At 34.3% G+C, this 23,424-nt stretch overlaps 1 protein-coding gene across 1 annotated transcript in view; it reads left to right on the forward strand.

Moving 5' to 3' along the window:
• kug (FAT atypical cadherin kugelei) overlaps window positions 1-23,424 on the forward strand; it is a 671,938-nt gene that overhangs the window by 98,027 nt on the left and 550,487 nt on the right. The gene's annotated exons all lie outside the window — the stretch shown is intronic.

The raw sequence follows: 23,424 nt of genomic DNA on the forward strand, positions 1-23,424 counted from the left end.
TTTATCTCACATTTGCATATTTTTTTTGTTTTCTCTTTTCTCACTTGAAAACTAGGCAGAGAATCCGTTTGGTTTTTCTTCGTATTACTAAACCTGTTTAATGAGGTGGAGATTTTTAATTAAATCGGTGATCAATGCAAATGATGTCCGTGCACTACCTGGTAGAATATTTCGCGTTATCGGAAGTTAAAGATTAGTTTTATTAAAAGAGAAATAGTTTTTTTTTACACAGCCAACATGATAATAGATTATTATTTTCAAAATTTATTGAGCATTATAATTTCCATCTGCTTTTCTTACTTGTAAAACATTTTCATCAACTATTTTATTTTTATAAACTAAAAATAGTTGTTTTTTTTAAACCAAAACTTATTAAACTTGTAAAAATAGAGTACTTTGAAGGTGTTAAATTTGTTGTTAAGGATAAATATGTATGAAGTGCACAGGGGTGTTTAATACAAGTGGCAACTTTACACAATGCAGCTTAGCAACGGCCTTTAGGAAGTGATTTTCCCTGACTGATCTTCTCTTTGAAGAGATGCTGTGCGCTTTTATTGTGCCCATGTAGGTGTACATATTACTTCTTTGGCATGGCCAACAGCGAGTGAGAAAGCACAGAGACGGACAAAAGGAAAAACCTTGTAGTTACTGCGCCATTTTCATTAAAATGACCCAGAGTAAATTGCAACATCCATTATTAAATGTTATATGTTTGTCCATAGAACTTCTGTCCTTCAACTTCTCTCAGCTTTCTTTGATCTGGCTCCAGCTACAGAAAATGGAATTTACAATTGTTCGGAGTGTTTAATATTTCTGAAATTTATGACGTAATTAAACTGTTTCTATTAAATTTATGTATGTAAATAAGTGGGTGTGTGAGTAAGAATAGATTAATTTAGTGAATTTAGCTAAATGGCGAAAGACAAAAGATACAAAATAACAATAGCAATAATGATTTCCAGCGAAGGGAAGGTTTCATTTCTGTTCTGCTTCAAATTTTGCGCTTGCTACTTTTTAAAATTACAAGAGTAATGTAGTGGTAATAAAAGAAACTTCGCACTGCAGTAAGATAATGGTTGTCTGGCGAATACTAGCCTACGCTAGGCCAGAATGTGAGGGTAGAGACGGTGCTATCGATCGATCATGGCGCTTTAGTCGAACCCATGGAGGAAATAGCAAAAGGATGGTAAAAGGATACATACCAAGGAGAGAACTAGAACTTACTGCAAAATTCCAAGAATTCCAACCAGCCTCCGCACTTTAAATAGTTTAAAACTGACGAAGTTTAAACAACAAAGATCAGTTAGCAATCAGTCAGCGCTTCCAGTTTTCCTTTGATGTCCTAGAGTATCCAGAGTACTCATCATTGCTGGTAAGGGAATGTAGAAGAAGGCTTAATGAACTAGGCCAAAGGAAGGCAGTGATCTTGTCCTAGGTATCCTACCTGGGCAATGAAAATTTGATGGATTAAAGAAGTCTGCTTATTGTTTTTTGGCCTTATAATAGACCTGCCAGGATCAACGAGTGGACATTAAAAGAAATGGACATGATGGAAATGGCACCTACTCAACTCTGGCGCCCAGCCAAAGAGATTTATTGTGAGAATGATAAGCTTAAGAACTCTCTCTTAAGGTTGTTGAAATTATCTCAAGTGTGATACTGATTACCGGATATGCATCTGTGGCACTTGTTCATTATGGAGGCAATTCGTACGGCTTTACAGGATAAGAGTGTGGAGAATGTACAGAGTCGCACAATTAAGCCGTGCTTAGACTGAGGATCTTTAGAATGAATGAAATTTGGAGGAACAATTTTTTAAACTTCGCCTTTAATGAATTTGAAAATGCGCATAATGAAACAGGTAGCTTTAGAGTTAACCAGTGAAGAATTTGATGAGAATTAGGATTTTTTGGGGGGAGAAGGGATAGGTTAGGAGCCCTATCTGTACCCTAATTCGCTTGCCAAAGGGCATCACCGCCCGCGCCTCGCAATTTATAATATACTGATTGTGGAGAAGACAGTATTTCAACCGCTTCCCTTTTTTACGCTCGTTAACATTCTTATATTATCTTTAATTCTCTTTTTCAAAGTTTAGTTCAGCTCACTTAGACATAACTATAAAGAATACTCAGCTGAGTAATTGTTCAAAGTGTTTATAGTCGTGGCCATTATTTATTCCTTCTCACTTTCACTTTTCATATTTCCTCCACAGACTCTTTCATTCACAAACTCTTGTTCAACATAAAAATAATAAAAGGTGATTTCTGGTTGTCCAGTTTTTTGGGTAAATTCTAATCTCGAAATGTTTCTTGGTACTTCCGGTCTGAGACTCAGTGACCCGTGAACTGTTTTTTTTTTTTTATCTCCACTCAAAGGCCACCATTGTTAAACCCTATACAAGGTCTTCGCGTACCATTCGACGCTCCACCAATCTAATTCCGTCCAGGATCATGTGATAAATGTAATACACTTCAGCAGGGGGTAAAGTAGATCGCTTCCTCGTAGTGCCCCCTGGAAACATATTTTAATGGCAAAATGATCTACAAACTATGTTGACTGCAGCGGGTCACATAGTCAGGATGGTGGCGGAAGAACTATCTTTTTAGTCAACGGCAGCATCCATAAGTCGAGTCAGATGACTTACCGCGAATGGGTAGAAGAGCCTCATTAGCCAAGGTGACGGCAACTCTTCTAGGAGTGAGCTCTCCGAAATAATGCTACTGGTCCTCCAGGTTGGGGGTTGAGCGCAGGGCCAACGACCCTGCTTTGGAAAAAACCATTGTTACGAACCAAGAAAGAGAGAATAGCCGGATGAAGTGGCACTCTCTCTTAAATGAGGTCCAGGTCCTATTATAGGACCATGGGAAGAAGAAGAATACACTTCAGCGAAATTTAGGAATTTAAAAACTCTGTAATAGATAACAATATTGTGTTTAACATTCCGTTTCTATAGGTTCCTTAATTTTTCATTTAAAAAAACTGGATTAATTAACGATACCATTAATAGTTAAATCAAGCCAATTTAAAGTCCATTCACCTTAATCTTTCGTTATATAACTTAGTTGTTAGCTTAAATTTAGGCTAAAATGCATATCTTTAATTACACTTCCTTGTTTCTTGATTAGTTCTTGTAATTATGATTTCAGATACTTTATTAAGAGAGTTATCTTATTTGGAAATTTACGCCCAGCTTTGATTCTTATCTGGCAAGACACACACCTCACAGACCAATTTGTTATTACGGGCCTCAGCAGACCACAAATCGGATATTTGGGGTTTAAAATATAAATATAAAGTTCGCACGATTATAGTTCTTTTTTTAAGAGAAATGTGGGAGATAAGATTAGCTCCAACTTTTACTCTAAAACTTTTGATTTCTTACAAACATAGTTACTTTAATTTGGAACATTTCAAGTGGAGTTTTCCTAGTGCATGAGTGTCTTAGTGCACTGCCTGCATTAAACACAGGCCTCTAAAATTACACGCATTCTCTACATGATGATTAACTTCTAACAAAAGTAGTGAATCTTGTGGCAGTAAGTCATCAACAACCATTGTTTAAGCATGGTATTATTAACTGATTAAGTTCATAATGGTAAAGTTTCTGGTGTAAAAGTTGAGAGAAAGATAAATATTTCTTTACGAATCTCAAGTTGGTTGGTATAAAGATGTTAAACAATGGTGAAAACATTATCTTAGCCATCGAGAATGGATATGTAGTGTATGGATGAGTATTTGGATGCCCAGTTTTATGTTTGGAAAAATGTGTTCAAGGTTTGTCATTTTTAACAGAATTCACTCGCAAGTGACTCATTTCTCAATGCTTGAGAAAAAAGAGAAAATATTTTCACAAAAAGCCTCGTTTATCGAGAAACTTTCGATGAAAAAGAATTGCTTTTTCTTTTTTTCACCGCTGAGCGCTTTTTTATTAAAAAAAAAAGTTAATAATTTATTACTTCGGAGGGTTATTAATAGCTTATTGTTCCTTTTCCTTTTTTTATTCTGTTTAAAGTATGATGATCGAGGGTAAAAACTTTAATATCTGAACGATTAGGCTAAAAAGAAACTGGCGATAGGAGAGATTAAGGAGGATATCAGATGGCAAGGTGGGGAACGGATAGGGTTTTTCTTGACTAATAATTAATTAATAAAGAATCATAATGATAGTGTTTGTTCCTTTTAAGAAAGAAAAACATTCTTGGCATTGTCCCAGATTCTTGGCGAGAGAGAGGGAGTAGCCAGACTTAACGGCCGTCCCAGAAGTTCCTTTGTAATGAAGGAAGTGATATCTATTAAGTAATACCGACCAACTTCATGTTAGGTGTAAATCTGCTGGAGCAACTTTTTTGATGCAGTAATAATGAGCGAAAGAAAATTTATTTGATATGATCAGAGAGTGTCAGGGTTATTTAATTTAATAATGGATTATCCTGAACACAATACTTATCCCTTAAAAGCTGTCTTAATCTTGAAATGAAATGTGGAAACAATTTTTGATGCTAGATGTTTAACTGTGGGATTACAGAAGTAAGTAACGCGCAAATCTGGACCGACCAGAGTTTGGTTTTTTTTTAGGGTAACATCGAACCTGACTACACACTGACCTTAACATTCCTTTTGGCATACAAGTTGCCAAAACACGATACAGAAAACTCCAAAACTTCAACCTGCAGTCTCTTATAAATCCTCTAGTTAAAAATCTTTCTTCAAGAACTCTTCCTGATAACCCGGACAAGACGCTTTAAGAGACAGTGGCCTTGAAATCTCCTCTCAAGTGAAGAGAGTGACTAATAGTCTAATATTTTGGAGTATTACCACTGGGTAACTTCTCCACTCGTTTGCATCATTTGTTACTATGTTATTGTTACTTATAGCGCCATCGCGCTGATTGTAGCAAAAATAAACGCAAAAAAAATTTTCGGAAATTACTTCATCTTCAGAGGATCCCCAGTAACGTGACAGCTTTATGGAGACTAGTTAATTTCATAACAGAAATCCCTGGTTCCAGTCAATTTTTTTTTTTTTCCTTTCTTTACGGGAGCCTCACAAATAGCTCACACTGCCTGTTGATGGACAGCATTAACTTAACGAGAGAACATTACTGAAGAGGTTCCGGACAGCAATAAGATAGATTTAGTCACGCTGTTTTCCCAGCTGTACATGTTCTTTTTTTTTTTGGTTGGTGGTTGGATAAAATAGCTCTATTTGTAATGGTGGTTACAGGAGGCGTTTCTTTGGGCCATAACTTAATGGAGCGCAATATGTTGGGCTTGTGCCAGATTTAGAGCTAAGTTATTATCTTAGTATTAACTCTTTCCATTGATAAAAGAATATGTTTTATGATGCTATTCGTTTATTTATTTTATTTTATTTTTTTAATTGTCCTCCAAGCATTGTCGGTAATGAACGATGTTATTCCATCAATTTCTTCATGAATTCTTTGCAAGAATTAGGGTTTCTTTGAGCAGATAATTATTTAGCATTATTACAACTTATAGAGCATAGCTAAGTAAGTTTCATTACAAACTTTCTTTTTTTGTAAATATTTGGTAACCATTAGCTTTGATGGTTGTTACAATATCATTATTTTGACTACAGAACAAAGTTATTAGGAGATTACTGAATCAACAGATTTTCTATTTTATTGATCGTAAATCATTGAACTGCTCTCGCTGAGGAAATAACAGGTTAAGCTTGAATATAGGCAATAAAAAGCTGTGTGTTATTCTGCTTACTTATAACTTTCTGACAAAGACTTTATATATATCCTTTTATTGACTTTTGTTGCTGATCAAGCTGATTGTCGTGGACCTTTCAAGTTTCAGAGCGCTCTAGACTCCAACAAGTTTCCGTTTTAAACGCGTTTTACTTAAGATTTCCTAGTCTATTTCTTAGTAACATAATGTCAGTTGCTCGATCTAAAAACTGAGTAATTTGTTATTAAAAAATGTATTATTTAATCATAAAAAAATTCTCTTACAATCCTAAACTGGCATCCTGTTACAAATGTTCTGCTTGTGACCCCTGTTTTCATGTCTAACGATTTTCTATAATAATGTTTTAGTGCTTACTGGTACTCTTAGTTATCTACAATTTTAATTGGAAAAAAATTACAGTATAATTTGTTTTAAAAGCACTTCAGGAATTGAAGGATAGTTTAAAGTCTGGCTTAAGTTCCAAATTTGATTCCAATTGAACGGATTTTCCACTTTTCTGAATTTTGGTCGAAAAGGCCTTTACGGTTTGTCTCTAATCTTCGAATAAATAATCTTTTACGAATAATTAATTAGTCTTCTTCGAATAGTTAAGAAAAACTTTGAATCAATACTCGTAACTATTGTTTCAGTCATTTTACTAGAATAATTAGTTATCGGCCATTTTGAAGTGGGGTCTGTGGATACATTTTTTTTCCCTTTTTTCCCTAAAGCCATATAATGCAGTTTTTACAACCTGCATGTTGCTAGTAGGAATAAAATACGTAGTTTTTATTTAAATTCGGAATTACATTGTAGCTGGAAAACAAGTATAAGAAAGAGATGGCTGCTTTGTTTTCATTTAATTATATTGAGAATGTACTTTAAAGTACTTTTAAAATTGAGACAATTTAAGTATCTCTTTCTTTTAATATTTCCGTGTAGCTTTAATAAATGCATATGAATGAGCTATATTATGCTCTCTAACAGAAGTATTAATATTCTCCCTCTATCTTATATTATAGTTATGACATCATGTTTGAAATATCTGAGAGAGTTGTTGTCATTGATGCTGACAAGGTCGATATGACTTCAATGCAACAACCAAAGATGGTCACTTATCTATCTTCCAGCATAAAGGAGACCTTGTATCCATTTCCTTATTTATTTACATTTTATTGTGATTAGGAGAAGCGTATCTTGGCTGTTTTATCTAGGTAGGCTATATCCTATAGTTAGTGTGACTGTTCAAATTTTTACTTCAATAAAATATCGTTCTAACGAACTTCTCTGGATATCTGGCTCATGTGGAAAAGTGTGATGTTGAAGAATATCAGACAAAAATCTGTATTATATTTTTCAATTTCCTTACAGAATTACAAACAAGACTTTATTTGGAAATTTGCCCATCATTAGCGTCAGTATTAATCTGTGACTGTGATCCAGAGATGGGCGAAAATTAAATTCCAATTAAATTAAATCAAAATTAAATTTTAATTGTGATTAAAATTAAAAAATTTAATAGGTCAAAATTAGTTGATTGATATTAAATTTACTTTTATTTAATTGGAATTTAATCTGTGAATCATAAAAAATTAAGATTAAAACTTAAATTATGAAAATTTTATTTGATCTAATTAAATTTTAATTTTAGTTTTAATCAGTTTTGATGATAAACATTTTAACAGGTAATGTGGTAAAAAATAATTGAGTGTAAGGTGGGAATGTATGAGTATGTCCAGTGAGTCTTCAACATGGTTAAATGTAAGTGTAAGATAGTCCTATATAACTCTAGTGAGTCGTTTTTGTTTTAAATAGAGTCAATATCAGGTATTAAACGTTCACGTTTGTTTTATTTGAAATTGCCGATTAAAACAAAATAAGAAAAAGACGTTTTCAGTGTGAGAGATGAAAGGAAAATTATTTCTTTTTTGAGGAAAAATATATTTTGCCTGTATTCTTGATTTTGGTTTGTGTTCGCTTTCAATTACTATGAATCCATTAGTTCATAGTTATTGGATTAAAAATAACTTTAATAATGACTAGGTCGGTTAATAACTTGCAGGTTAGAGGGGGGGAGGCGTACGCGCCTACTTAAAACGGAATTAAGATTAAGCAAGCCTGGTCTGCAAGGGGGCAGAAGTAGGGCCAGAGCGAGAGAGCTAAAACTGAGATAAAAAAAAGTATTTAAAGATAAGACAGGTCGTGGTCGGGTGACTGCACCATTATCTCTCCCTAGATTCTGGTTAACCCAGAGGAGGTCCTTCTGCCTGTGTACCCCACTTTGCATCATCTTGCTCCTACCATTTCATTTTATAAATATTAACAGCTTTATCAATATCATTTTTAAATCATCTTTATCTATTTCATTTTCTTTTTTTTTTTTTAAATAAATTATTCATATATTTGTATTGATCAACATAATATTTGAATGAGCTCCCAAGGATCAAGGATATAGCGTGGATATGTAGTGGGTAGGGTAAGCAATTAGAATATTTCATGCACCCTAAAATGCGGATATATCATGGGTTAAAGATAGTTCAGTGTTGATCAAGTTGCCATGTGCACCCAGAAGTCAAGATTGCGTCGCTTAGATCAGCGTATTTTTATTATTATCTTTATTTGTATAGAGATATAATGTATCTGTTACAAAGGAGTTCAAGTTCATGTTCACTTTATAAACTTTGTAAAGTGTAAGATCTTAGTTTTAAAACTTTTTTAAAATTAAATTTAATTTAGCTTGGATAGAGCTTACTCATTACTCATTACCATCAGTTTCTTTAAGCAGATCTTTACATAGTTATCATTTAAGCTCTGTCACATGATAATTCTATTAAATTTTCTTTATCTTTTATCGATAATGATGTAGCTTTTCCTAAATTTTCTTTATTGAAAAGGTTTGAAATCCAATTATCATTTGTGTTTTCGGGTTTTGGGAAATACTCCATGAAAGACAATTTTAACCCTGTTAAATGTGCCATTATATTTTCTCGTATATCTTGAGACAGACTAACCTTATTACTGTACAAATTAACAACTTTACTGTACAATATTTAATTAAAATAATTTTTATGAATTATAGGAAAAAACGTATCAATGATATTTTTATGATTTAATTTTTTATGTCCGTCATTATTGATTATTTTTCACGTACCACCAACCAACAACTGGCCTACCACCGGTGTTACGCGTACCACAGGTTAGGAAACGCTGGCTTGGATCATTAATAATATCAACCCTGAGTACTGATAATATTTATTCGTAATTTTGTGTAGATTAAACGACCATCTAGTCCACGACCAGTCAACGAACATGATAATTGTACAAATTTCCTTACTTAAAATTTACCAAGAGCTCTGCAATTGCAACACTTGGTAAAAATTTGAAATAAAATTGATAAGCTACAGAAAACTAACATATGGCCCCAAAAATCATTGTAAGTTCAGAAAATTTAAAGCGTTCTATGTGATTGTAAGCGTGAAACAATGGTTGTTGCGAAGGATGCATTATTTAGAAGCAGTTTTCCGAGACTTTCGCAAAGTGCAATCAGTAAAGTAGTGCTTCCGCAGTTTTAGTAACATATTTAATGGTTCTTAATAGTATTTAATTTATGGAACCATACTTTACATTCAAAAGGGCGCATTAGAGAATAGTTCCTTATTGCCCTCGAAGCGCTTTTACCAGAATTTCACAAGGGAAAGGTAACTGAAGTATCCTTTCTAATTGAGGGATCTAAGGCAGCCAACTTTCTGTCAGGTTCTTCTATAAGTAAAGTAAAGTAAAGTAATCGCCTGTTTTGTCAGGCGGGGCTTAACGTCCAACTACCAATTAGGTGTCGTGGACGGAGGCGAATAGCAAACATACTTTTCTGTAAATGTCTTTTATTAACTTTTAAATAATATCCAAGGCCTAAGACCGGGAATCGAACCCAGTACCACAATGCATATTAGCTTTGCAGCCTCTTAACCCGCTCGGCTACCGTGGCGCCATTCTATAAGAGGGCCAAAATTGTAAAATTCTGTGAGAATCTCCCTATAAGTTTTATCTTTCTGCGATTTAGGAGAACCACTTTATCTGGCCTGGATATCGCAAAATTTAATACGATCTACTTTCTATGGCTGGAGTTAGCGTATGTGATATGTTCAGTTTTTAAGGCGTTTTAAAAAACTTTTATGTTAATCTAAGCCTGGAGGTTTTCTTTTTTACGTTAAAAATGGTGAAAAATCTCGAACACATAGAGCCGTTGACTTTATGAGTCTACTCAGTTGATCAAGGGAAATAATAAACTGGTTGAATCGGGATAAACACAAGTAGTACCCTCAATTTCGGTTGATATCCCGGAATAACGTATCTGGCTATCTGTTCTGTTACTTTTTTGTTTAAGCTTACAAAATATTCAGTTCTAATTTATATGCTTTTTTTTTGTCGATAAACCCTTATACTCGTACAACTGTCGAAACGGACAGTTTTAATTACAATGGTTTTGCATCAAATTTATTATTCTTACAGATGGAATCTATTCTCTTTAAATAATTAATTTTTCATTTCAGTTTCGATTTTCGTTTTTAATTAAAACAAAAAATCAATTAAATCTAATTTCCTGAAATCCTCTTCCCCTCCTCTTGTAACAACCTTGCATAAAACTGTTTTATATGCAAAATTTATTTTTAGAATATTTTGTGGCAAGTTGGTTGAACCAACTTTCTGATAATGTTTGAAAGTAGACAAAACATAAAGTTTGTTTTACGTTGGACATGTTGCAGTTTTGTCACGTGAAGCTCCATAAACAACAGAAATACGCTACTTGTTTAGAGTAGTCGATGGTGTCTGTATGTGTGCGTCGTGTAAACGGGTATGTATTAGATACGTGACTGGAAAGTAACGCCTCTGTTTCCGCCTTGCTTCTAACACCCAAACATCTTATATCCACTTCCTCACTGTGGTCTCTCAACACTCATCCCCCAGTAGGTGAGTGATTCTAAATTCTGATGTAGCGTGAAACAAGGAAATGTTAATTATGGTTTCATTTGTTTGTTTTTTTATTTGTCATTAGAAATTAGGCCAAAATGTAGTTCTATTGATCTGGATTGCGAGTTCCGGTAGATATACTTTAAAATTATGTAGCTCAACTCTTTCAATCTAATCAAAATGAATCCCCACTTGTATGAGCAGAACATTGCAAAGAAGAAACAGTTCCATTTATTTCATCAATTTAAAAATTTGGCCCTCAGGATTCGGTAATTTGACGATTCAAATTACGTTTGCCTAGTTCTAAACTGCTGAAAGTTAGGCGCCACGGTAGCCGAGCGGTTAGAGGCGAGACCTGCGAAGCTAATATGCATTGTGGTACTGGGTTCGATTCCCCGGTCTTAGGCCTTGGATTTTATTTAATGGTTAATAAAAGAAATTTACAGTAAAGTATGTTTGCTATTCGCCTCCGTCTACGGCACCTAATTTGGTAGTTGGACGTTAAAGCCCCGCCTGAAAAAATAGGCGATTACTTTACTTTTACTTTTTTTTACTGCTGAAAGTTCTGTCTGCAAGAATGTTATCCAGATGCTGGAACATGAGAGAATCTGTTGAGAAAATAGCTTTTTAAGCCGAAATTTCTAATTACTGATTTATTTTAACGTTCGAAAAAATAGTCAAATGTTTATTTTACAAATTTAATTGGCGATATGGAGTTACTTAGCAGAAAATTGGCACCATTTTTGTAATTGACGCCCAGAAAATATTTGAAAATTTTTAATTAAATAAGTTGGAAAATCTGTAAAGGAAATTAATTAATATTTTACTTTGCAGCATCCCTTTGTTAAATTGATAATTTTTTGGGCCTAGAAAATGGTGCCCATTTTTGCCTAGGAATTTTATTTATGCGATTGAAATTGATGTACCCTGTTCTTATTTTACAATGAAGTAAAAACCCAACGAAATTTTTTTTTGTGTAAATGGCCAAAAATACATCTCATTTATCACTAAAATTCGGGGGGTGGATCAGGAGGCCTATTGGATTGAATGCCGGAAAACGGGTCGAATATTTTCTAATTCTAAATTTGTTCTCTATACTTTGAACAATATTCTGCTTGTTCTGAAGAAACTGTCGTTATTGGTACGTTTTATTTTAATTAATTCTATTTACAACAAGAACAGCTGCCATGTTATTAGGAGGTTTCATCTCCAAAACAATTCACTGTTCTGCCAAAGCGATATCATTTTAATTGTTAATAGCTAAACTATGTGAAAGTGGTATGTGTAGCTTAGCAACTCCATTATTAAACCTCCTCATCATTTCTGTTTAGGGAAGAACTGAAGGCAAGTTTGGCGAGTTTTGAAATGTATACTAATCAAAGTGTTTTTCTAAATTGAATATTTACTTTATACCGAAAATGGTTCCATTAAAGTGAACGTGTATAATATTGGCTTACAAACCACCATTTTCACCTGCCTTTAGAACTAAGGTTCAAGAAAATTTAATTAAGTTGATTGCGCTAAGATAAAGATGTTAAGTGTTCTCATCAGATTTTTTTTTGAGAATTGGAACGTATTGAATGTGGTTGTAGCTCAAAAAGAAGTATTTAATAAAATTAAAAAATAGAAATAAAAATTAAGGATTACTTAAAAGTGTTATTTTAATACCCAAAATTACAGCTTCGATTCTAAGTCCGGGGAACACAAAATTTCTTTAAAAGTACCTCTTTGTAATTAAAGCCGAATCATGGAAAGCTATTTTCCAAAATGAATATGTTTCCCTATTGAAGAAACTAAGACTGGTTTTTATAATTGTTAGTACAGGAGTTTTTAACCACAGTTTCCTTCAACTTGGTGCAGAGTTTGCCGTTGAAGCCGCACTAGGAACATACTAAAGTTGAGGAGAGAGCTTTAGATGTAGAACCACTTTCTTCACGGTAGAACAACACACAACAACTTCTGTGGTAACTAAGTTCTTAGTAGTGGAATTGGCCTTTCTAACACATCTCTAGAAACTTAGTTCTGCTTTCGGCCTTCATTCTATTTCTAGATCTACTCTCTTGGCGCGGTAATCAGGTGTAAGGAAGAAAGATTTTCTTCATCTATTTTTAGTCAGACATGACTTGAATTTCAACTAAAGGCTTACCAGCTTTTAAACTAATTCTCCTTTGATAATTACATCGGAATTTTTTTAGAACAAAGATCACATTGAGTTTGATTAGAGTTAGTAGATACTGCTGATACTTGTTTTTCTGTCAGTTCGTGAGATAAATAAAACTTCTGTGGTATAAACAGTGACGTTTTCTTGAGCGTTTAGTTTTCAACTCAGTTTGTTGGAAAAATATTTTTAAACTCTGCGATCTGCACATTAATTTTTGTTAACGGGATCGTTAAATAAATTGTGTTTATGATGCTGAGCTTGTAGAATCTTCCTTCCGTTTAATATGCAAATTTTTCTTTATTATCGTCATTAAAATCTTAAATGTATGAGAGTCATTCAGTAATTAAATAGACAAATAGTTGAACATCAAAAATGGTTTATTCCATCATAATAATATTTTGTTTATTAGTTCACGTTATAACCACCAACTTCTACGCATTTGTCACATCTTGTTACGAGTCTTTCTTTATCTTCACAGTGAAGAATTCTGTACCTTGATCTCGAAGCCAGTTTTGTCTCTTCGTTGCTGTTGAATTGCAGATACAATTCAGAAGGGGGATAAGGTCTGGGCTATAAGGAGGATGAGGCTGGAGCACCATCTTTGTCAGTTTCCAGCGTCAGTTATGCCGTATGAGCGTTGTCTTTGGGGTAAAGGCAGCAGTCTTTCCTCTGCTAAACCGGGCATTTCCTCAATTGGCGAAGGCTCTACTTTGTTCTCAATCATGTCCGGATTGTGTGAGCTCTTGATAGGGCATTGTTCCTCCAAAAGAATCACAGAAAATCGGACAATGGGCGCTCCCGGAGGGGTGCTTTTCACTTCCGCTTTTGCGGCCACAAACTTATGCCCGGTTCATGAAGCTAAAAGAAATAAAAAGTAAAGTAATCGCCTATTTTTTCAGACGGGGCTTAGCGTCCAACTACCATTTACTAGGTGTCGTGGACGGAGGCGAATAGCAAACATACTTTACTGTAAATTTCTTTTATTAACCATTAAATAAAATCCAAGGCCAAGACCGGGAATCGAACCCAGTACCACAATGCATATTAGCTTTGCAGGTCTCGCCTCTTAACCCGCTCGGCTACCGTGGCGCCTTTCATGAAATTATTTGTTCACCCGAGAAAATATTTCTGACGGTTGTACACGTTCAAAAAGTAATAAATCGGATCACAGTACGCTGATCTTCAAAAGTACTTCCCTTCTGGCTGACACGCCATTGCCTAAGACTAAGATCTTAAAGGCTGTGATAATATGAATATCAATCGAACAGCGTACTGACACTTTCCGCAAGGATGCCAAGAGTAACTACTCACAAACTTATTACCCAACTTTTCGTGGTTATTCAGTAGGGCAACTCTAGTCGTTGTTACGATGATCTTTGTCTGGTTTTTGTTAAATGTGCAATTAGTATTTTCACTACATTTACGTACAATACGCGAAAACCAGTTTCAACTTCAATAAGAAAAGTGAAAAACGGAAATAAGAAGCTACAAATTACAAAAAAAAATTCTGCAGCATCAGAGAATTATTCATGTTAGGCACTTTCAATTATTACAGGAACGAACAGGAAATGAAAAAGCATAAAATAATGAAAGTTCAATTCATCTGCTTATCCTGCTTTTAATGAAAGAAGTCCTCTTTCTCTTTTTTGTAGAGAAAAAAACTGTTTTTAAAAAAATGCAGAATTGTAAACTATAACCTAACCATGAATTTTATAACAGTATTAAACTGTTTTGAACCATCAACGATTACTCGAAAACAGATTAATAACTTGTAAAGGTCATTTCAACTCACATTAAGAAGACTAAATGGCCTTTCTGTTGAATATAGAAGTGGGCAGGAAATGTAATGAAAGTTTTTATAACAGTAATAATCACTTCCTTCCTGGGCTACGATATTGCCCAACGGGAAGACGGAAGCTTTTGTTTAACCTCCACCCCCCCGGTACTATCCGCTGATGCTTTTTGCCCGAATGATGACAAAACTTCAAGGGATCTTAGACTTGGGAGGTTCATTTCTTACTTTTTGTGGTGACGAAATAAAATTAGATATAAATAAAGATTTTGTACCTTAGGCAGGTTTAAGATGATTGGTGCCTGAAGCCATCTCGCTACACTTGGATTGGATTAGTTATAATGCTCTTAAGAAATGGTGCATTTTAGAAAGAAGCGATCATTATTTGACTATTTATCTATTTTGTTTTGTTTAGTCAAAACTGTATTAGAATCCTGCCTTCGTTTCGCTTCGTTGAAAAAAGACGATGAAGGAGAATAAAATTGATTTTATTTTTAGGCAGGATCAATTTTTATTCCTCGATAGCATATAGATCAGAAATTACAATTAGCATTTTATTAAGGTTATCGCTAACCGATTTTCTGTTACTGCCGATGCAGCCCTGTTATTTTATTTTTATACATGATGAAATCATTTACCTGGCGATCTTTTAGCTAATCCTTGCTAAGGTAAATATCTACTTTTAAGCATCGCCTAAATTTGTTAAAATTCTGTCCCCAAAAAATCTAGTTAAAATCTAATTAAAAATCTAGTCCTAAATATTTAATTTTCCCCTTCTTTTCATGAAGTGACTGCAAAAAAAATTCATTTAACTTTGGTTTTAAAATTCATTAGTATTCTGATTTGAATTCTCCAGATTTCCACAATCTTCCATCTGAATATCTACGTGATTATTTTTTTATGATTTTGAAAAGAATGAATATTCAAAGAACTATTTGGATTAATTATTTGGCAAATTTATTTTCATAATTATATAATTAGCATATTTTTGTTTTTCATTTTATTATTTTATTTCAAAAATCTGAAGAGGTGTTAGTTGCTGATGAGCAACTCGTCTTGTTATGTAGATTATAGGGAAGAGTTTATTTCCATTTTGTTTCAGTTAAGTCCTTACTTATCGGTTTCTTCCTCTCTGTGGGTTACCCTCAGATCGCTTCCTGTCTTCAGTACCCTCTAACCCATCGGCCTCCCGCTCTTAATCCTCTTGCCGCCATCTGTTCGCCAATAATATTCTCTTCTTTTGTCTTTGCTGGGCTTTCTCTCCCTCTTCTCCTCGGAGGGTTCCATTTCTTCATCTCCTCTGGCCACCTCTCTGAGGCCAATCCTCTCTAGTTCAGGTTCTTTATTTAAGCCTTCTTTTCGTTGGTATTTCACGTTCATTCACTTTCTTACTCCTTTCACTTCCTTTTTTTATCAATCGTATTCTTTCGAGTACAGTAATTTCAATTTATATCTTGAATTTCTCTTCACTCCTTTCTAAACGGCCTCAATACTGCAGTACAACCTGCATGTGCACTGCCTACTTCAAACAATCATTCTTGGAATCCATTCGGCATGGCTAAATCTCCAGTGTCCTTGCGATTGCTCAACATCTCTGATTAAAGAGTATCCTTCGAATTCGCTTCATCACCATCGCATTCTCATTCACATTTAAATATAACTTATCGCACATCCGCATATACTGGCACGCGGAGAAAGCTATATGAGTCGGGGCTTTGGGTAGCGTTGGGCTTCGTCCTTCACCTTCTTCTTCTTCTTCTTTCGCCGTAAGGCGTGGAGAAGCAGCCCCAATCCAACCCTTCCATCGTTCCCTATCCCATGCCATCCTTATTCATCTTTCACCAATGCTCATTAATTAATTTCAGCATTACTGATGAAAGAGAGAGACTTATCTGAATAACTCTCGAATTGTCACTGACCACATAAATCCCAAGAGATTGTGGAATGACTGCATGGATGGGTGGATTGCAATAAAGAAGGAGTTTTACGTTAACGTTCCAAAATTATTTTCAAACTTCTTATCCTTCCATATGTACCATTTAGAGTCATGTAATAATTGAAGCAAATGGTGGCACAAGTTCTGGAGATGTGGAGGGTAGCAAATACATGTCCTTAAATCTAGAATTATCCAACTAGACTTTAACAGGTAGAGTCTTCACAAAAAATACATACGGCCATCCTGGTATAACCCTCAGTGGCAGTTTGTTCAATGTCTAGTCAATGGCATTGTCCTTGAAGAGTACCTGAAGAGTCAAAAGTCTTATTAAGATTGAGGAAGTTTCTGACAATTCAAGATTAGTCCAATAAATTTCTGCTTGAACTGGCATAAGTTCCTTTGCTTAATGAAGTGATAATTCTGCGTCCTTCTGAGGCCCAGGACGTTCCTTTGGGCCTGATATTTACATAGAAAATTACCATGATCATAATAATAAATTTTGAGTATGAAAGCAAAGCTAATAGGTATGCCCTTGCTTTCAATAAATTAATAAATAAATGGTTTGGTCATTATATCGTTTAAACTTAATTACAGTAATTAATATTACATTTATACATTTATTAATTCAGTAATATGTGTGTTGCAGACAAGTTTTTTGCCGTGTCCGTCTGATCTCTTTTATTGAAATATTTTACACGTTAATTATATATTATCTGACAAACTGGTATTTAAATGAAGTATTAAATTACAGCTGCTCTTTGCTACAACATTAGCTGCTTTGGCGTGGGCGTTTTAAAAATGACGTTCTCTGAGTAGAATTCGTTTCAGACGTGATACTAAATAGTCTTTAGCGTTTCAACGTTTGCGATGTTAAGTTTCGTGCGCAGTTAAACGCTCTCTCAGCTGAATGAGAGGCCAGAAAGAATAAAAAAAAATTAATAATATTCTGTGAATTAATTCTCTCGGGACAACTGCATTTTAATTAAAGAAAATAATGCTGCACATATTTCACACACAAAATTAAAAAACTGAAACAAAAAGTGCATTCAAATTTAAAATAATACCAAGTGGAAAATTTTTAAAAGCTTTATTTTTTACGTGAACTGAGTTCAGTCAAGTGAGTTTTCCTGTATTTGTATTGTAGAAATTTCAGTTGACATAAAAACCTAACTGCGTACTACATATTAGTAAATAAGAGTCATGTGAGTGTGCAACTCAAATGTTAAATATTAAATAGGAAATTAAAGAAGTTAATAATTTTGGTCAACCGGAGCCGACAATTGCCGATCACATTCGGCTTGTTAGAAATATAAATGTAAGAAAGTCGTGTGAGTGTGCACATCAGATGTTAAAAATATTAAATAAGAAATTAAATAATAATAATCAACTAAGCCGAAAATTACCGATAAAAACCGATCATATTCGGCTTGTTAGAAATATAAATGTATGAAAGTCGTGTGAGTGTGCACATCAGATGTTAAAAATATTAAATAAGAAATTAAATAATAATAATCAACTAAGCCGAAAATTACCGATAAAAACCGATCGCATTCGGCTTGTTAAAGAGAAAAAAGAGAGAATAGCGATAAAAAAATCCCGGCTAAGGCAGGTTGGGTTACAGGGCCAGTAATTCCTAGAATCGCGGTTCTCTAACCCATCGTGCCTTGATGGCATAGGTTTGGCCTGACTTTTCTCATCTCTGGTGAGTTTATCCACTATATCTCAGGAACGGAAAGTCGCAGACGTTTCAAATTTGATATTTAGTTCAAGTGCCACCACCGGAAGCGACAATAAATTTTTGGTCAAAATAGCTCCACCGGAAGTACCACTTTACTGAAGAGATTTTTCACTTTTTTAACTTTTTCTCGAAAACCGCTTCTTGGATTTTCTCCAAACTTGGTATAATTATAGCTCTAAATTAGTTCTACAACTTTTATTCGAAACATTTTTCTGTAATACTTCGATTAAGGGCACTTTTGGAGGAGGGGGGTGGTGGGTCAGTGCAGTAGAATGCCAGTTCACTGTAATATATGAACTCACTTCCTGTTAAACATTAATTTGGATTAAATTTGAAACAAAAATTCTGTATTTGAAGGAAATTGGTTAAAACCGGAAGTACCATTTTACAAAATGGATTTTACAGTTTTCTTGTAAGGTACTGTTAGGATTTATTTTAAACTTAATATATTTATAGTGCTTCTTTGTGTAGGGCGCTTTTTGCGGAGGGGGAGAAGGAATTGATGGTCATTCTTCTAATGTTCCATTTACTGAAATGCGTGGACTTACCACCCGTTAAATATTAATTATAATTATACGTGCAACGTTCTACTATTTAAGAACGATGGTTAACCGGATGTATTACCATGCTGCTTAGATTTTTTTCTATTTTTTACTTTCCTTTATTCCACTAAGCGTGGTACCTTTGACCTTTGAGTTCCAAAAAAGTTGTATTTTTACAAATAGGTCTGTAAGTGCATGTTCGTATCCACCTTAATTAAAAAAAAGAGGAAAACTCACAGATAGTTCAAATTTGATATTTCAGTGGATACCACGTAAATAAGGATTTTAGTTAAAAATAGGTTATCCGGAAGTAACGCTGTTAAAAGTAACATCTAATGGAGAAAATGCAATTTTGCAGTCACTGAGTATTTTTGATTATATTCCCTCAGCATTTCTTTCTCGATAATTTATAAGTATGCGGACAATAGAGAAAACAGAAATACTGTTCATGTGAAAACCCAATATACTGACACCATAATCGGGTACGTGGGCTTGATCATTTGGTGCTGAATCACTTTACTGCGGAAATGAGAAATAGTGCCTATTTACACGTTTTTCATTATTTAAATCGGTCGGTGAAAAGAATTAAAAAAAAAAAAGAAATACTGAATAAGTGTAATTTTAAATAATAAATAAAAGATTCACCTTGGAAGTTGAACAGCCATTTTAACGACAAATACATCCTGCGTCCCACATTTTCTGCAATTTATTGTCGTTGAATGGAGATAAAAGTGGGAGAAGGTAGAGCCGACAGGGGGTGAGAGGGAGAGCTTACTTGTGGGTGATTCGATTTAATCGAGTAGTTAATTGAGAGAACGGCTTTGATTTTAACGCTAACTCTTTGCTTCCAACTAAATAACAGAATTTCAACTACTTTATTCTATCCCAGTCCAAGTAATTCTTTGGTAAAAAACAAAGTCATTTAAATAATATTAAACACAAATCATTTCTTGAATTTCTTTTCATTTCACTTGATCTTTTCCCCTGTTATTTTGGCTATAGTTTAGCGTTAGGTTTTGGTGTTGAGCTGGAGATCGCTAAACTAAAATATTTGCACTAAAAGTAGTTCTCATCTTCATATCCTCGAACCATGGTTTAGTAAATGGAGAATAAAGGCCCTTCGAGTTTAAATCTCATTTCATAACCTTTACCCTCCATCACAAAGTACTCTCGCCAATCTATCTGAACCAGATTACTATTCTTCCGGCAGATAAGGTGCGATATCTCGGACTGTATCTCGATAAACGCCTTACGTGGAGCCTCCATACTCGACTCAAGCGACAGGAACTTTACTTACGTTACCCGATGACCAAACGCTCCAAATTGTCTCTTACCAACAAAAAGAAAATCTACACAGCTCTACTAGCCCCAATCTGGACATACGGACTGGAACTGTACGGTACTGCAAAGCGTTCCAATCTCAACCGCATTTATTCCTTTCTATCGAAAATCCTACGCACAATCCTTAACGCTCCTTTCTACGTAAGCAACACACTATCCACACTGACCTAAAAATCCCTTTTGTCTTTGACCTAGCCAAATCCCCGTTACACCAAATTTCATTCCCAAACTTTCCCAACACTTCAACCCGCTCATAAACAATCTATCCCAAACTACTCTTTCCTCGAATCCTCGCCGAAGACTGAAGCGTCAATGGCCTCGCGATCACCTGATCGCATGATACAAAACGGCATCCTTCGAATTCACTTCAACGGCATCATGATGTTAGTCGACTCATGATGGTTATCGTTGGATGGCCCTCATTCAAATCTTTCCAGCCATTTTTATTTATGTATTTAATCAGATTTACTTGTTGACAATAGGCATTTGTAAATTAAATAGAGTTAAAAAAAACAAAAGTTGCACACAATTACTGACTCTGCAGTTTTATAAGGTAAGCGAAAGATTGGGTTTAAGGCTAGAAGGCCAAAAGAGCATTAGTTATTATTAAATAGCAATGGCAAGTAGCAAGTGCTTAATCTACATCTCCCTTCAATTACATCTTAAAAGGTTTTCTTAGGTTTTTGATTAAACAGCTTTACCAAGCTAGTTATGATGTTTCTATGAATGTTAGGTCGTAGCACTCATGATTATTCCTACGTATCTCTGACCAGTTTCAGATTTATCATAGAGTTGGATTAATCAGTTCATTGTAGGGATTCTGATCTCACTTATGTTTCCGTTTTGCACTTGCTGACGACTCAAGTCTAGCGTCTAATCAAGTGAAGTGACCAATCAATCTCTGGTGATAGATGAAGATCCAAAACCGGCCAGGAATACAATAAATTTGCTTACTACAATGGATAAACTCACAGATATATTTCTATGAATATTGAAGTTGAAACTTATTCATCATTACACTTATTTATTTATTGTTTTACATTTTAGCTTAATAATGTACGAGTAAGTGCAGTTGCAGCTTAGAGATGCTTTTCTTCATCGTAAAGTAGCACTTCGTACACCTAGTTCGCATTTCCTGTTTCCTTGCTCATTAAGCAAGATTTATTATTAAAAATTGTAATTGTTTCCCCTACATCGGGTTAGCACAGCCCAGAAACTTGATTCCATATGGCTGGGGTTGATTTAGGAACAAAATCAATTTTCATTTTTGAAAGATTTTTCTTTTAATAAATAACTAATTGGCTGTTTTATTTTTTACAGGTGAGTCTCAGACTGGTTTACGCCACTAATTATTGTAGTGAGTACATTATGTATTTAATTTCCATAATGTTTTAACGCTTAATGAAGTTTTCGTGGATCCCTCAATCCGTTATTACAATCCTGCAATTATTACTCTAATATTCCAGAGTTCAATATTAGTTATTTCTAGTAGAGAGATGAAACGAAAGAAATGTTCAATAGCCCAAATGACATTTCCCTTCATTTAGTTCTTTTGTTGCTTATTGTTCCATTTAAGAATAATAGCAGACCATTTATTTTAAATTTATGTCGTGCACGCCAATCAGTTGGTAGAGGAAAAGAAAGGTAATAGATACTTGTTTACTAAATTCTTCGACCAAAAAAAAAATAACTGGGCTCCTTACTTAATAATGACGAGGAAAAACAGAATAAAGGGATTCTTGGAGGTTGAACAGGTATATCTCCAGGTAAAAAAGTAATTTTGAAGGACCTATTATTTACTTTGAGAGGATGGAATCTCCATTTCTAAGCGTACCACATTGAAATGTTCATTTTGCTTGAAGGTTGTAGCCCCTTAATTTGATGGTTCAAATGTTTGTATATCCATTTCTAAGGCCCCTTTTTGAACCGCACATTTCTACATATATGCAGCTCATTCAAGTTTATTTAATTAGAAATCTGTTCTGAGTAGTTTTGTGTATTACTTTCTTCATTTTAATCTGTTCTTTTCATTAAGGATGCATTTTATTACGAACAACTACCTCTTTAACGAAAAAGTTTAGTAACTTCTAACGTCATGATTCAAGATTTTGAATTTGTAAAAATCACAAAAACGGCTTTTTTGCGAAATGATTGGGTCTCACTTTTAAAAAGGTAGTATTGCTATCAGTCCAAACATTTCTTCTTAATTATAGATTATCTAAATGTTGTGTAAATATTTGATTAAACGAATTAAGCTAACTTTATTATTGTAAAATTTACTCTTTGTAGACTACTTAACTAAATATCATTAATTATACTTAACCAATTTATTCTAAATCCATAGATATACGTTATCCTTATCGCCTGGATCCCAGATTAAGAAACCATGCTTTAGTAAGAAGCCTCCCCTTCTTATAAGTGCTCCTGAAGTCTCTTTTAATCTAATTTTCATAAAAAAAAATTCCGAATAATTTTTTTTGGGAAAATCTTTAAAAAAAATGGGAAAAATCAGTTTAGTAAAGGTGATATTTCTGTTTGAAAGATTTTGTTTTTCAAAGTTTTAGTCCTCATAAAAGAGAAATCAATTTTCATCTGCCTGCTATCTTTCGTTTTTGATACATTTTCGTTTATAACCCACACTAAATTTTCAAAAACCATATTTGTAATAGTCCAAAAGGGCTATAATTTACCATATGTGTATATGAGAGCACCTAAATCTTTATAAGTGCTTAATGGACTATTGTAGTCTTAATTTTTTCGCTAATTTGGCTGTTGCGAAATGTACTGTTTCAACAAAATGATTGCATACTAGTCTACAATTTTTTCATAAGATCCCTTGCCGTGCAGTGCATTGCTTAGCATACATCGGCAATGCATCACCATTGAGTGGACTATCAATGATCAAGTTGGTTGCCTGTTAGAATAATACAAGTTTTCACGACTAATAAGAGGCCTACAAAGCCCGCACAGTCAAAACTCACCATTTTACTGGGCGTTACCTAAGAGTTGAGTCTCATTTAACTTGGCCACATCCATTTTAAGAAGTTTTTAATTATTTTTTTCTACTTTTCCTTTTTTTGAAGTTTGCCGCAACCTGTTTCTTTAGCCTCCTTCTTGCCTCCATTAGCCTTAAAGCTCACTATAAAGGCAACTAACCTAGTTATGGTAGAAGCCTTATAAAGCCGGTAACTGAAATTAATAAACCTTTATAAAGAAGATTTGGGGGTTATGAAAACTAGTTTTGGATTTACCA

The sequence above is a fragment of the Rhodnius prolixus genome, unplaced genomic scaffold (genome assembly GCF_049639745.1).
Source record: "Rhodnius prolixus isolate KJV_2025 unplaced genomic scaffold, Rpr scaffold_4, whole genome shotgun sequence".
Lineage (NCBI taxonomy): Eukaryota > Metazoa > Arthropoda > Insecta > Hemiptera > Reduviidae > Rhodnius > Rhodnius prolixus.